The sequence below is a fragment of the Zootoca vivipara genome, chromosome 5 (genome assembly GCF_965207765.1).
Source record: "Zootoca vivipara chromosome 5, rZooViv2.hap1.1, whole genome shotgun sequence".
Taxonomy (NCBI): domain Eukaryota; kingdom Metazoa; phylum Chordata; class Lepidosauria; order Squamata; family Lacertidae; genus Zootoca; species Zootoca vivipara.
Genome location: NC_142588.1, coordinates 37,671,497 through 37,685,298, shown reverse-complemented (window position 1 = coordinate 37,685,298; position 13,802 = coordinate 37,671,497). Strand labels below are relative to the sequence as shown.

General features: G+C 42.6%; 1 protein-coding gene across 1 annotated transcript in view; it reads right to left on the bottom strand.

Annotated features, from left to right (window-relative positions):
- Positions 1–13,802, bottom strand: part of TCERG1L (transcription elongation regulator 1 like) — a 164,220-nt gene that overhangs the window by 142,626 nt on the left and 7,792 nt on the right. The gene's annotated exons all lie outside the window — the stretch shown is intronic.

Genomic DNA, 13,802 nt, shown 5'->3' with positions numbered 1-13,802 from the left:
TTTTTATTATTTTTATTTCAACTGTGTCAGACCAATGCGGCTACCTACCTGAACCTAGCATACTGGAAGTGATGCAACTGCCAAAAGTTAAGACCACCCTTCATGTGATTATGAACCTATTGAAATTTGGTATTCAGTTGACTTTCTTCATAAGGCACATTGTATAGCTACCTGGGGGAACTGGCTTGTATTGGGGGGAAACCGTTGGAACTCCTAGGCATAGTTTTTCTTCTTAGAAGTTCTTACCTTGGACAATGGACCTAAAACTATATCATGTAAGTCACCATCTCTGGCTATAACTATGTTGTCTTAAAACCCTACCAAGCTTATCAGGAGTGGTCTAGGAAGAAGCACTTGTGACAGAAAGTAACTAATTTGACTGTTAGGTTCTTCTTTTATTAGGAAGGCCAATTTCAGTGGATTATCCTGGTTTCTGTAATAGCGATCTTGCTACTTTGGGCACACATTCACACACTCACACACTACACAATTACAATAGCATAGAAGAAAGGACATTGCTCAGCAGTAGAGCGCACAACCCAATGGTGAAAGATCCCAAATTGCATTCCTGATGTGACATCTACAGGTATGGCTTGGAAAGATTCCTGTCTGAAAATCTTAGCTGCTGCTTTGTGTTATAATACTGAGCTTGGTGGCCTGATGTTCTGAGTCAGTACAAGGCAGCTTCCTATGTTTCAGTGAAATATGGCCGGCACTTGAAATCAAAGACAGAATAAATGGAGTTTGTGAATTAAAGGCCTCGGGGGAGAAAGGGGGAAGCCTGTCTAACCAAAGAGAAGCAGAAAGGTAGACATTTAGCATAGAGTTTGTTCCTGTTTTTTCCCCAAAAAAATGATTCGGCAGCTCCCATGATTACTGATGGCTATGTGTTGATTAGGTTCTTCTGTCTCAGATTCCTCAGAAAACATGCCACTTGCTCAGAAAATTTGATGGATTGCAAAAATAGAGTGAGAGCTGCCAGTCCCGGCTAGATCTGTATTTGAAGTTAATGGTTGTTAGGATTATATGTTTTCTTGTTTTGCTACAACAAGTCTGGCTGCATGTTTCTTAATTGTTGCTGCCGCTATTGCCGGCTTCTGCCATATGGATATTGATTGTTGTTGCTGTTTCTCTGTCAGTTCAACTAGTTGTTGGCTGCCAACATGCTAGAAGGCTCTCACAAATGTGAAAAACGAAATATTTGGGAAACCAATGAGCCTAAGAAACTTCAGTGAGTAATGAGAGAGAGAGAGAGAGAGAGAGAGAGAGAGAGAGAGAGAGAGAGAGAGAGAGATCTTTCGTTAGAAGCGACAACCACGCACCCCCACCTCTGCACTTTCTTTTAAAAGAACTTCCATTAACCTTGAGAGAACTCTACCAAGTACTTTTCTGGAGCAACGCTGGCAAATTCCCACTGTGTCAAGGATATGTTCTGATATGCATGTCATGAATGATCACATGGGCAACCTTGTTGGTACTGTAACGCATTTGGGAGACTGCTTGAGGGAAACCTACGAAACCGAGCTCGGGGTAGGCAACATACGCAGAGCACTTGAACATCTCTGCGTTAAGCAGAAACTGTATAGCCCTGTTAAGCATTCTTAAATTGTTTCCATGGAGGGGGTGCTAGCTTATGTGTGGGACGCCAACCCCTCTACCCTTGCCCTGCCCCTCTGAGCAGGATGGTCCTGAAGGTGGATTTGTAAGTGTGTCACCTGAACTTATAAAGCCATATACGGCTTATGCCCAGACAATCTGGTCTCCCATATGAGGCAGCCTGGGCTCTGAAGCCCTTCTTTCAGTTCCACCACTCCCACAGGCATGCTTGGTGGGGACATGGGAGAGGGCCTCCTCCTAGAGAAGGAAGATTGACTCCATCTTGTTGTCCTGCTAGCAGAAGACCTTTGGGAACTGACTGTGTTTTTTAAGGAAAGGGCTTTAATAGAACTCCGCTGTTTGTATTTTCTCTGCAAGACATCACCTTGCAACACATCTGTCTGCAAGACATCTGTCTCAAGCAGAGACATCACCTTGCCGACAAAGGTCCATATAGTTAAAACTATGGTTTTCCCAGTAGTGATGTGTGGAAGTGAGAGCTGGACCATAAAGAAGGCTGATCACCAAATAATTGATGCTTTTGAATTATGGTGCTGGAGGAGACTCTTGAGAGTCCCATGGCATGCAAGAAGATCAAATCATCCACTCTGAAGGAAATCAGCCGTGAGTGCCCACTAGAAGGACAGATCCTGAAGCTGAGGCTCCAATACTTTGGCCACCTCATGAGAAGAGAAGACTCACTGGAAAAGACCCTGATGTTGGGAAAGATGGAGGGCACAAGGAGAAGGGGACGACAGAGGACGAGATGGTTGGACAGTGTTCTTGAAGCTACGAACATGAGTCTGACCAAACTGCAGGAGCAGTGGAAGACAGGAGTGCCTGGCGTGCTATGGTCCATGGGGTCACGAAGAGTCAGACACAACTAATCGACTAAACAACAATGTAGAGAATAGAGGAACTGGCACTATGCTCTCAATCCATAAGAAGCTAGAATGCATCATGCCTAGAATTTGAGCATTGAACTTTTACTAGCATATACTTGGATTGAATGCAAAATCCAGGCCGACAATGGGGAATAGGAAAGACTTGGAGAAAGAAGTGAGGTGTATCTGGGGGAAGATGCTTAGATCAAGTCGTTTGCTTAGCCTTAAAAATGGGCAGACGGGAACAGGCACATCATTCAGAAGTTATCACGATTATTCACTGTGCTTTCAATATTGTACATAAAGGTCAAGGGGATTTTAAACACATGATTTCCTTGGCCTGTACGGTGTGCACATTTTGATAAAGTGGTTTAATGATTTTAAGGTTCAGTATGAGAATGTCACGTAACAATGGAGTTTACTGAAAGCTAGACCTTTGCATTAAGAAAAAAATATTTATAGAACCATGAATTTAAAAGCATCCTTCATGCTACGGTTGCAAACAATGACTCGCTTGTCACCTGTGTTTAAAAAGAGCAATATTGCTCCCTGGCTTCGGAGCCAGCAGGCATGGTTATTCTCTCTGGCTATAAACAATTATAATCTTATGAGTGATACCACCCAAATAGGATGTATGTCTTTGCATCTCTGCTCACTTGTTTCCTGGCAAAGCTACATTAGGATGCACTAAATTAGAAACTTATAAAATGGCAATCAGTAGTGTGTCACTTTGAATACAATATTGTAATCCTGAGATATGCAAAGTAATAATCAATTAAAAATTCACAAATCCATAAATGCAAGCTTGTAAAGTCTTTTATAATGCTAAAGGGACTCACAAGATATAAACATTCCTTCAGTTTTTAACCATACTGATTTTTATTACCTGTTTGTATTATGTTGGAAATCATAGTGTTACCAGATATATTAATTTACCACATGCTGTATTCCAACCATGCCAAAGTGTTGTGACTTTAAATCCTAGGAACTGTAGCTACAATTCCAGGAACCCTTAATAAACTACAATCCCCAGGATTCTCGGGGAGACATGTGCAATGTATGGTGTAAATGTGACCTCTATCTTACAGGGAGTCTCTATGAGTACTACATACTTTGCCCTCTAATGTGTGGAGGACAATAGGGATGTAATTAAAGGTGGGGCAAGTCTGACCAAACTGCGGGAGGCAGTGGAAGACAGGAGTGCCTGCCTTCTCTGATCCATGGGGTCACAAAGAGTCGGACACGACTAAACGACTAAACAACAACAACAACAGCTAGCACATCCCCACTCTCAAATGAAGGGCACTCAGGCTTCAACATTGCACAAAGTTTCGGGTTAGGCTAGATTCCCTCCTAAGTCCACCATCTAATCATAACTGTGATTGACTCTGAATTTGTTAAGGCCAGTTGTCAGGCATACATTGGCTTCAAGGCTTTGGGGACCTTTGTTGCCGAGCCTGGTGAATTAAAAGGCTACTATGGACCAAACAATAGCCTTTTGCTGCTGCTGTTGTTTTCTTGCAGCAGAAGTGGCATGTAGTATAAATCAGGTTATTTTCTGTCCCTTAAATAACCCAACTCCTCATAGTAATGTCACCTCCTTTACAAAGGGACTCACATTGATTGCAGCAAGTGACAGCTGCTCCCATCTCACTAGCACAAACTCCTGTTGCTTGCTTCTTCTCTCGTGTTGGCCAGCACTCATACCGCAATCTGGTTTATTTTTGTTTATTTAGCAAGATGTATACACACTGCTTATTCAGAAAAATCCCTCTAAGCAGCTTATATAAAACAATGTAAAATACTCATAATACAGATAAAGAACTTAAAAACAACAACAGCTAGACAAATATGTATAATTTGGTCAGCTATAGATAAAAGTAACACTACACACACACACATGCACACTATATCTCAGGCATAGGCAAACTCAGCCCTCCAGATGTTTTGGGACTACAACTCCCATCATCCCTGACAACTGGTCCTGCTAGCTAGGGATGATGGGAGTTGTAGTCCCAAAACACCTGGAGGGTCGAGTTTGCCTATGCCTGCTATATACAGATCTCTATCTCTCTGTCTGTCCAAGTACTCTCAGGCCTTTCATGGGGTGAAACAAGCATCCGCAGCCAACTTCACATTGCCAGCATGCCACAAGCAAGTACACAGGATGGGCTTCTGGATAGCGGGGGAGAGAGTACTCCCACCTACCTTCCACATCCTTCAAACCCAGTTTGATTGCAAGGGCACAGGACCTTCCAGCTCTAGCAACTGATCTGCCACATCAAGAAATAAGATAAAAACAGAGAATTGTCAACCTGGTGCCCATAGGCACCAAGGAAATCCTGTGTGGACACCTTGGTGCTCACATGTACTGGGTTACCAATCACATGTTGTTGTTGTTTAGTCGTGTCCAACTCTTTGTGACCCCATGGACCATAGCACACCAATCACATACACGGGAGAAACATTGATTCATATTAATAAAAAAGCTCAGTAAATCCATGACACAGAATTCCTAGGCACAAATATCAATGAAGTAATAATAGTGAGTGCCTCTGAGCTTATGAAGAGTTTATTTCTCTCACCAATGAGAGACTGTGGCCTGCACACACTCTGAGAATTAAAACATTCTTAAGGGCTATAAAAGGGATGCGGGTGGCACTGTGGTCTAAATCACAGAGCCTAGGGCTTGCCAATCAGAAGGTAGGTGGTTTGAATCCTCGCAACGGGGTGAACTCCCATTGCTCGGTCCCAGCTCCTGCCAACAGTTAGAAAGCACGTCAAAGTGCAAGTAGATAAATAGGTTCCGCTCTGGCAGGAAGGTAAACAGCGTTTCCGTGCGCTGCTCTGGTTCGCCAGAAGCGGCTTAGTCATGCTGGCCACATGACCCAGAAGCTGTACGCTGGCTCCCTTGGCCAATAAAGCGAGATGAGCGCCACAACCCCAGAGTTGTCTGCGACTGGACCTAATGGCCAGGGGTCCCTTTACCTTTAAGGACTATAAAATATATGAGCAGCAGGTCTTTCTGGCTCCTGAGCATTCCTATGTGTTCTTTGGCTAAATATTTAGTCCCGACTTCAGGCTTGGTCTTTGGTTTGTACTCCCTTTACCATGGGCTTTGACCTCTGGAGCACTTCTCAGTTTCAGTTCCTGCTTGTTCCCTGACTCAGCTCCAGATTCGAGACTCTCCACTTGTCTTCAATAGCTGCTTCACAACCCACACATAAACCCATTGAAAAATCCCTGCAAGACAGCAAATGCTGCTGTGACTGCCTGGTACATTTGACTGCATCAATATTCTTAATTGGAAGGTGCCATTCCTGAGGCCAAGAGCTTCAACTGGGGAGACTAGAGCTGAAAGGACTCTGTTGGCAGAAATTTGCATGATTAGGCATTGCCAATTCAGGTGTTTCATGCAGCCTGCAAATCATATGGGCTGATGTTGCACATCCCTGAAGGTGACAGAGACCTGAACACACAGTTTCATGGTCCTAGACCAGGCACCCCCAAACTTTGGCCCTCCAGATGTTTTGGACTACAATTCCCATCTTCCCTGACCACTGGTCCTGCTAGCTAGGAATCATGGGAGTTGTAGGCCAAAACATCTGCAGGGCCGTAGTTTGGGGGTGCCTGTCCTAGACCTAGACAGAGACCATGAAGTTCTTATTCTAGGTGCACAGTGAAACACTAAAGCTACTGGCACTTATAACATTATGATTTGCTTCATTTGCAATGACATAAACTATGAAAATCTATAGCAACTAGATAGTGTCTACCAAATGTTCCAAGGCTCACATTTCTGTTGACCATTCCAAACGTATTTGGAGATTAGTCTTGTACTCCCATTCCCCATGGCTCATGTGACAACAGGGTTGAGGGAATGGATCCAGCTAATGGGCTGGATTCCTATCTCCTTCCACCTTGAGCCAATATTGACAGGTGGGTGAGGCTGCCCATCTCTCAGTCATCTTATGCCACAAACAGGTGGTTTGTTTACCTTTGCCTGCACGGTTTGATTTTAAACTCTGCAGACAAAGCACATTACTTTGAAATGCCAAAAATCAGCTGATTGTTGTCTTTGCAAACACAGATGCCTGCAGAGGCACAGGACCTGAGAATGTTGGGCGGTAGTCAACTAACTGTTACTTAGACTAGACATGTGGGACTTAATGGGCCTAACTCGGTCACGTTCATTGATTTAAAAGGGTCTGTTCTGAGGAAAACTTAGTTGAATACCATTCTCTGTTTCTGATAGGATGTCACATTTTTACCTGCCCCATATATAACATAAGATGTGGGGCAGGTGGATGTGGATTGGCCAAAACAGTCTCACAAGCCAAATGGGGAGATATAGGAAGCTCAATTAGATCTTCAGGCCAAAGATTTCCACAGCTGTTACAACGTGTGAAAACACTGTGGCAGTCTGTTGTCTTAATTAGTACCAAAGGATATTAAAAGATGTGTTTACTGTTTGTAGCACTTACCTATATATGCCAACACATATATGCATGTTTGTCATATATGTGGGTGTGCATGCCTGTGTTTCAATGAATACCTTGCCTTTTGATCAAAAGATCTCCCAGGCACAAGAATCCACTGAATACCAAGTCTGGCTAATGCTCCATCTTGTTCAGTATTGCCTACACTGACTCCCCAGGGTTTCAAAAATAAGCTGTTCCTAGTCTTAACTGGAAATGACAGGGACTAAACCTAGGACATTTTGCAAGCAAAACATGTGCTACTTCTGCAGGGAATGGGGGAGGAAGCTAGCTCCTTTTAGCTGCTCAAGCTCTGGCTGACAATGGAGTCCAGGCTGGCAAAAACTTATAGATATCATTATTCTCAGGGCACAAATAGGGAAACAGTTGATAGAATGACCTGCTGCACCTACTCTGGCCATTAAAAAACACTGGCTCTGCACCAGTCAGTAGATCACAATAGTACAGTGCATGGACTCCAAATCCCACAGAAACTATGCAGAGGTTGCAATCAGGCTACTGAACAAGCCAATAACTTCAATCCATTCCTTTAAAATACTTCCAGCTTCCCCTGAGCTTTCCAATTTCCCTTGACTTTCTGCCATGCTACTACTTACCCCTGAGAACTGCAGAAAGCATAATGACCGCTCCCCACATCAAATGTGGGGATGGGGCAATATTTGCATGGTCGCACGCAGCCCCTTGGACCCTAGTGTGGCTCTTGGTAGTTCGGGCTGGCTTCATCCTCCCCAGGCTATCCACCTACCCCAGTCATCTGCCCACCTGGGGAGGCATTGCCAGGGGATTGGCTAGGTAAGGGCAGGGACCACCCAGCCCACACAACTGAAGGTGAAGCTTACCTGTGAAGCAGCAGTCGGCTCCAGAGCTTCTCCCAACCTTCCCTCCCTCAATTAAGTCCTCTTTTGCAGGTTAACCTCTTTTCCACAAGTATGCAGGCGCTGCTATGTCAGGGCCGCTGTTGAAGGGCCGGAAACGAATTTTCCTGCATTGGCAGGTTTTGCCTTTCCCGTAGCAATACATCACAACTTTGGCGGTTACAGGCCTTGGGCAGAATCCTTTAGTCTATCTTCCTAAATGGGAGGGGGGAGCGTGAAGCAATGGCCCATGCCCCCTTTGTGGCGGTGATACCAGGGTTCCCCGTTAAAGGGGTCTTGGGGGCGGCATTGGCCATACGCTGAGAGGTTGTCATTGCTCTCCCCTCCAACAGCGGCGTAACAGGGGGGCGGGCTCTCTGCTTGAACATATGTTCTCCAGTGCTAGCCCAACGCCACACATTCTAGATAACCATGAAGTCACCCAGGTCCCCGTCTGGGGTCTGGGAAGGATAAACGCTCAATGCCTGAGCCAAGGTCTCCCTACATCTGAACCTTAATAAAGTTGTGGACAATTTTAATCCCATAGCACGTTAACTTGAGTCATTATTCCGCTCGGGGGTCGCCTGGGGCTGGGGGGACTGCGCCTGTCCACGCAATAAATGTGTACGGCTTTCAGGGAATAAAAGAAATATGCTAACTCTTGTTGCACATCTTGAAATATTAAGTTCAATGCAGTAGCTTTCATTGGAAATCAAAGCTACTTCAAGGGTATCAAAAGGCTGTGTGTCACTTGGCTGAAGGTCAAGCTGACCTTGACAAATGAAGTAGTATCTAATAAATGGTTGATTAGGTACATCTGCTTTTTAGGTGGCACATCAGATAAAATAAGAACATTGCTAAGTTATCATTAAATGACTTGAGTCCTTTGACCCTTCACAAACTGTTTAAACAACAAATATTGACCAGAGTTGGGGAAGAACAAGGAAATAACCTCTACTTCCTAGGTGATAAAATGATGTGTCATTTTTTCTATCTTTGGGTCAACAAAAAGATTATGCAGGTTTCTGAAATCAGATTTTATCTGCCATAGTATATTGACCCATTTCTCTTTCCTACAGAAAAAAAATCAGCTTCCAGGTATTTGCAATTGCCAGATCAGACATGTGAGCCTTGCCAACCTTCAATATTTCATAATGAATGAGCAGTCTGTTTTTATTTATTCCGCTGCCACTCCACTTGAGAGAGAGGGAATGCTAATAATTATGGACAGTGGAATTCCTTACATGAATATTCTGTTTCTCACCATGAATCCCTATATATATTCAGCCATGACAATCACATTAAAAGTGTTCTAAAAGAAATTACATTCCTTCCCACACATTATTTGACAAATAAGTATCTCATAAATGCAATCTTCCCATCACAACTTCCACAGAAGAACAATTGAAATAATTTTAGATATCAACAGTTCTCCGTGTACTGGATTGCCTTTATGTTTCAGTATTCCAAGGAAGCTATGCAAACCAGAGTTTAGTAATCTATTTCCTTTTGGTCACTGCATAACATCCCACAACCTAGTGTGCTTCAAGTGTTTTAGACTACGTCTCCCATCAGGCCCAGCCAGCAGAGCCAGTGCTCAGTCATGATGGGACTCGCAGTCCATCAACATCTAGTTGGCACCAGGTTGACGGAAATCTTCTGTACTGCATTACTAGCATCAAGTTATCATTCACCAGAAGGGACCACTAACAAATGCCCTCTGTGATACAGGAGTACAGTCTTCATGAGCCTCTATGCCTCACTCATCTGTTCCCACAGTTGTCTTTCACAGAACTCCACCTTTCCCACAGGATTGATCTTTAATGGAATAAGTTTAGTTGGGAGACTTGCAAAAGTAACAGAGCAACAGGAGTTTGATAAAAACAACAGTAGTACAGTGTCCAGTTTGTGTAATCTCCAATGCATGATCAGGAAAGTTTCTGGGACCCTTTCCTATAAACTTTAAATTGACTTTAACACAGGTCACTCAAAACCACTTGCATCAGATGAAGTGGACTGCAGTCCATTATTATGGCATTCATTTCTTTATATTTTACTTTATTGCTGCAACAAAGTAATATGGCTGCCACTGGAAATCAAATTAAGTCCAATATAGCATACTAGCACGATCATTTAATGAAAAAGAAGCTCCCTGAACTAAAGCTGCTACACAGAAGGTAAATCATCTGAAAAAGGTGAAATCTGCTGCTGCGCCAAAGCATTAAAAGTTAGCAGAATCCTGGAGGAAGGGATTACTGTAGTTTCCTAGTGGAAATTTTGCTTTAACTACCCCCACCCTCTACTCCCAATCAGATATTTCACTTGGCCCTTCCCTCTCCCCATTTGCCTTCCATGGGAACATAAGAAGAGCGTGCTGGATCATGCCCATGGCCTATCTAGTCCAGCATCCTGTTCTCACTGTGGCCAGCCAGATGCCTATGGGAAACTTGCAAGCTAGATTCAAGTACAAGAGCACTTTCCCACTCTGTGGTTTCCAGCAACTAGTATTCCAGCAGTTCATGTGAGTCCAGCAGTTCACTACTTATGTCAGTTTCATCAACAAAAGGAGCTTATCCTCCAAGGCATCTTCCATCTTTCTGAAAGGTTACAATATAGTCCCCAATTAAGTGGACTGTTGGTTATATGAATAGAGTTCACCAACAAACTAGCTAGTACCAAAATAATGGCCTATCCTAAGGAGCTACATTTTCCACATTATACCCCCTTTTTAAAAAGAGTAGAATGTGAAAAACTCACAGTAAGTCAATTGCTCTTATTCTTCCAATGAACAGAGAGATCAAAATGCAACAAATGCAACAATGGATTTCAGTTTGGTGTTCTTGTAATATCTGGCCATTAGCTGGAATGACTACTAATAATGGATCCCTTGCTGGGACATAGACCACAACTTTCTCATCCAGATATAGATAAATACACAACCCTGTTATTTTGTCCATCCGCAGAGTATTTTATGGTTTGGATAATCTTCAGTGGAAGGCACAATAGCGGATCAATAGTGAAGGGCAGCAAGAAGATAAGGCAGCTTTGTGTAAAGCATCTGAAAAGCCATTGAAGTTCAAGAATTATCTAACTTGTCTGACATGTATCAATGCAAAATAAAAATCTAAGCTAATTGGAATAAATAAGTCTTGCTAGCTGGCAAAGAATCACATTTTTCCGCCAACAAAGAAACTCTGTGCTGTATGAGAAAATTATCTCTTCTCATTGTGTAGCACTATTCTGGGAAAATACAAGAAAGAAGAAAATTGCATTAAAGCTTACTGTTTCCCATTAAGAAGAAAAGCTGTAAAAATAAGACAGGGCAATTACCATCTGGTTATTGTTTGAAATACATTTTTTTATCTTAGCAAATGGAGAAAGGACCAGTACAATATTTTAAAATTCAAGTGGTTTGCTATGCATTGCATTCTCTAATTATCATTATTCAGAGGCTTTAACAAAAAATCAGAATTGCTGCCAATTAGTATGCTTTTGGAAGAATCAATAAAATACAAGTTCAGATTTATCTTTTGAACGATATATCTTCTGGCCCTTTCTAGCCATATACTCAAAAACAGCAAACAAATCAACCAATTTCAGCTTGCTTAGCTGTGTAGCGTACCTGAGATATGCAAATTTATGGAATTGATTTCATGCATATTGTGGTATGTAAGTTGGTTTTAATGAACTGATGGATCAATTAACCATCCATGTTAATAACCATCTACATGGGATAATTTGAGTGCTAAAAATACACATTTGGAATTAATATTCTACAGAAAGTTGGCTCAGCTTCTTAAAAAGCTAATTTTGTTGTTTGACAGCAAACTAAGCTATTCCGGCAGACTCTTGCTGAGTTGGGCATGTGGTAAAACAGCCACATGAAGGTTAGATTAACTCAATACATGCTCCCCCCCCCCTTCTGAGCAGACTATTGGAATGCTATTCCCCATCTCAGCGTGCTGAGGCAAACATGTGTGGAGGTGTCCAGAACCTATGTATACTAGAGACTTCCACTGCCGCCTCACCTCTGATAAAGTGGTAAAGTGGTGGTGTGGAAGGTTCTGTTAGCAGACCTTGCACCTTGGTGATTTAAATTGAAATAATCACTTGGCTCTTTCAATACATCAGGTTATAGTGTCCCATCAAAGGAGACTGTGTTGAAGACAGCAACTTTGTACTAGGATCCAGAATTTTGTAGCTTTTGCAGGAATTGCTGTAACCTGTCAACAAGCCTGCTACAGTTTGGCACATTTTGCAGTTTGTTGCATTTTTCAGGCAGAATTAAGGCATAGGCATTACAGCCCCAAAACTCTGAGATAGTATACTCAGGGTTTCTTTCCATGTCATTTTTCAAAGGGTGTAGTGTATATTGCTTTCTCTTCTGTGGTTGGTTGCATTCATGGCTTCACCCCAGAACTTCCTTGAGACAGCAGCATCAATCAGCATGCTTATTGGCATTTCCATTAGAGAGTGATGCTTTCTCTCAGTGTTGCCATTTTGAGAGGGCATGTACAGAGCAGTGATTTGATGCTGTATGCCATTCTCCTTAACAAACTGCTTGATATTATGACTAGTAAATTCACTTTTGTCCGTGCGAAGCACTTGCACTTTCCTCTGGATTTTTTTTTGCTGGTGAATGTTACATAATTCTTCAGTTTTTCAAATAATTCTGCTTCACTCTTAAGAAGGTACGCCATGGAGAAATGACTGAAATCATCAATGAATGTGAGAAAGTATTTGTTCCCTCTGGCTGTGGGAGTTGGCATTGGTTTGCACATGTCACTGTGCACAAGCTCCAGAGCAGCAGATGTTCTGTTCTCACTGATCTTTGAAGACAGCTTGTGAGTTGCTTTTGCCTTAATTGTATTGCAGCATGCTGTACTGCTGAGTACTGCAGGTTGACAATTCCAAGCATCTTGTCAATTGCTTCTTCAAAAGTTCCTTGGTTGCATCTGGGTATCTGTGCCCCATTCTGCAATTCCATTTGTACAAGCAGGCGCCATGTACTTCTTCCTTGTTTGCCTTTGCATCTTCTGTTGAAAGAACAAGCTTGTAAAGATTATCATCTATCTTTGCAGTGGTTAGTACATCTTTTCCCTTATTAATGAAGCCGTTGTTCCTGTTAAATGGTACAGGATGACCCTTATTGGTTGCATGCTTCATGGAGAACAAACTTCCACAGAGATCAAGAACATACAACTTGTTGAGTATGGGAATGAGCTTCAACTTGTCCCTTGGCTGGACACACTTGAGAAAGCCTTGGCCCTTCCCTTCAGCAGTGATGCTGTTCCCATCAGCAAAGTAAATCTGGTCGTTTGGATTGAGTGATGCAATGAAGGATTTGGCATTTGACATGTGACTGCTTGTGCCAGAAACAACATACCAGTGATGAGGCATTCTGTTGTGGATAGCTTTGAGGCTTGTGTCCCAGATTTCTGCAGAAGCAACATTTGCAACCTTTGCTTGGGGATTGATTCTCTTTTGAGTTTACTTGCACTGCTCAGACTTCCACTTCTGGCAATATTTCCTTAGATGTCCTATTTTTGCACAGTGAAAACATTTTATTTGCGCTTTGTGCTTTCTGGTAGCCTTAAGAGATTGACCTTGACAAGGGTCTGTGCTACATTCACCATCAAGACATTCATTTCTCCTATGATGCTCCTCAATGAGTTTGGAAAAGACATAACTTGATGTCAAATCAGCTTCTGGTTTGGTTTCCAGAGCGTTTATCAGCAGAGCAAATGACTGGGCTAAACTGCATAACATGATAGCCACTATATTGCCCTTCATGTCCTCCCTGATTTATCTCAATTGCTGAATAATCTCTAGGATGGCATTCAAGTGAGTTTGCATATATCTGCATCCTGCTTCAATCCAAATGATTACAGCCTCATCAAAAGAAACAGATTTGAATTCAGAGTGGAACATTGCTGCAAATCACAGATCAACAGGAAGGAAAATATGGA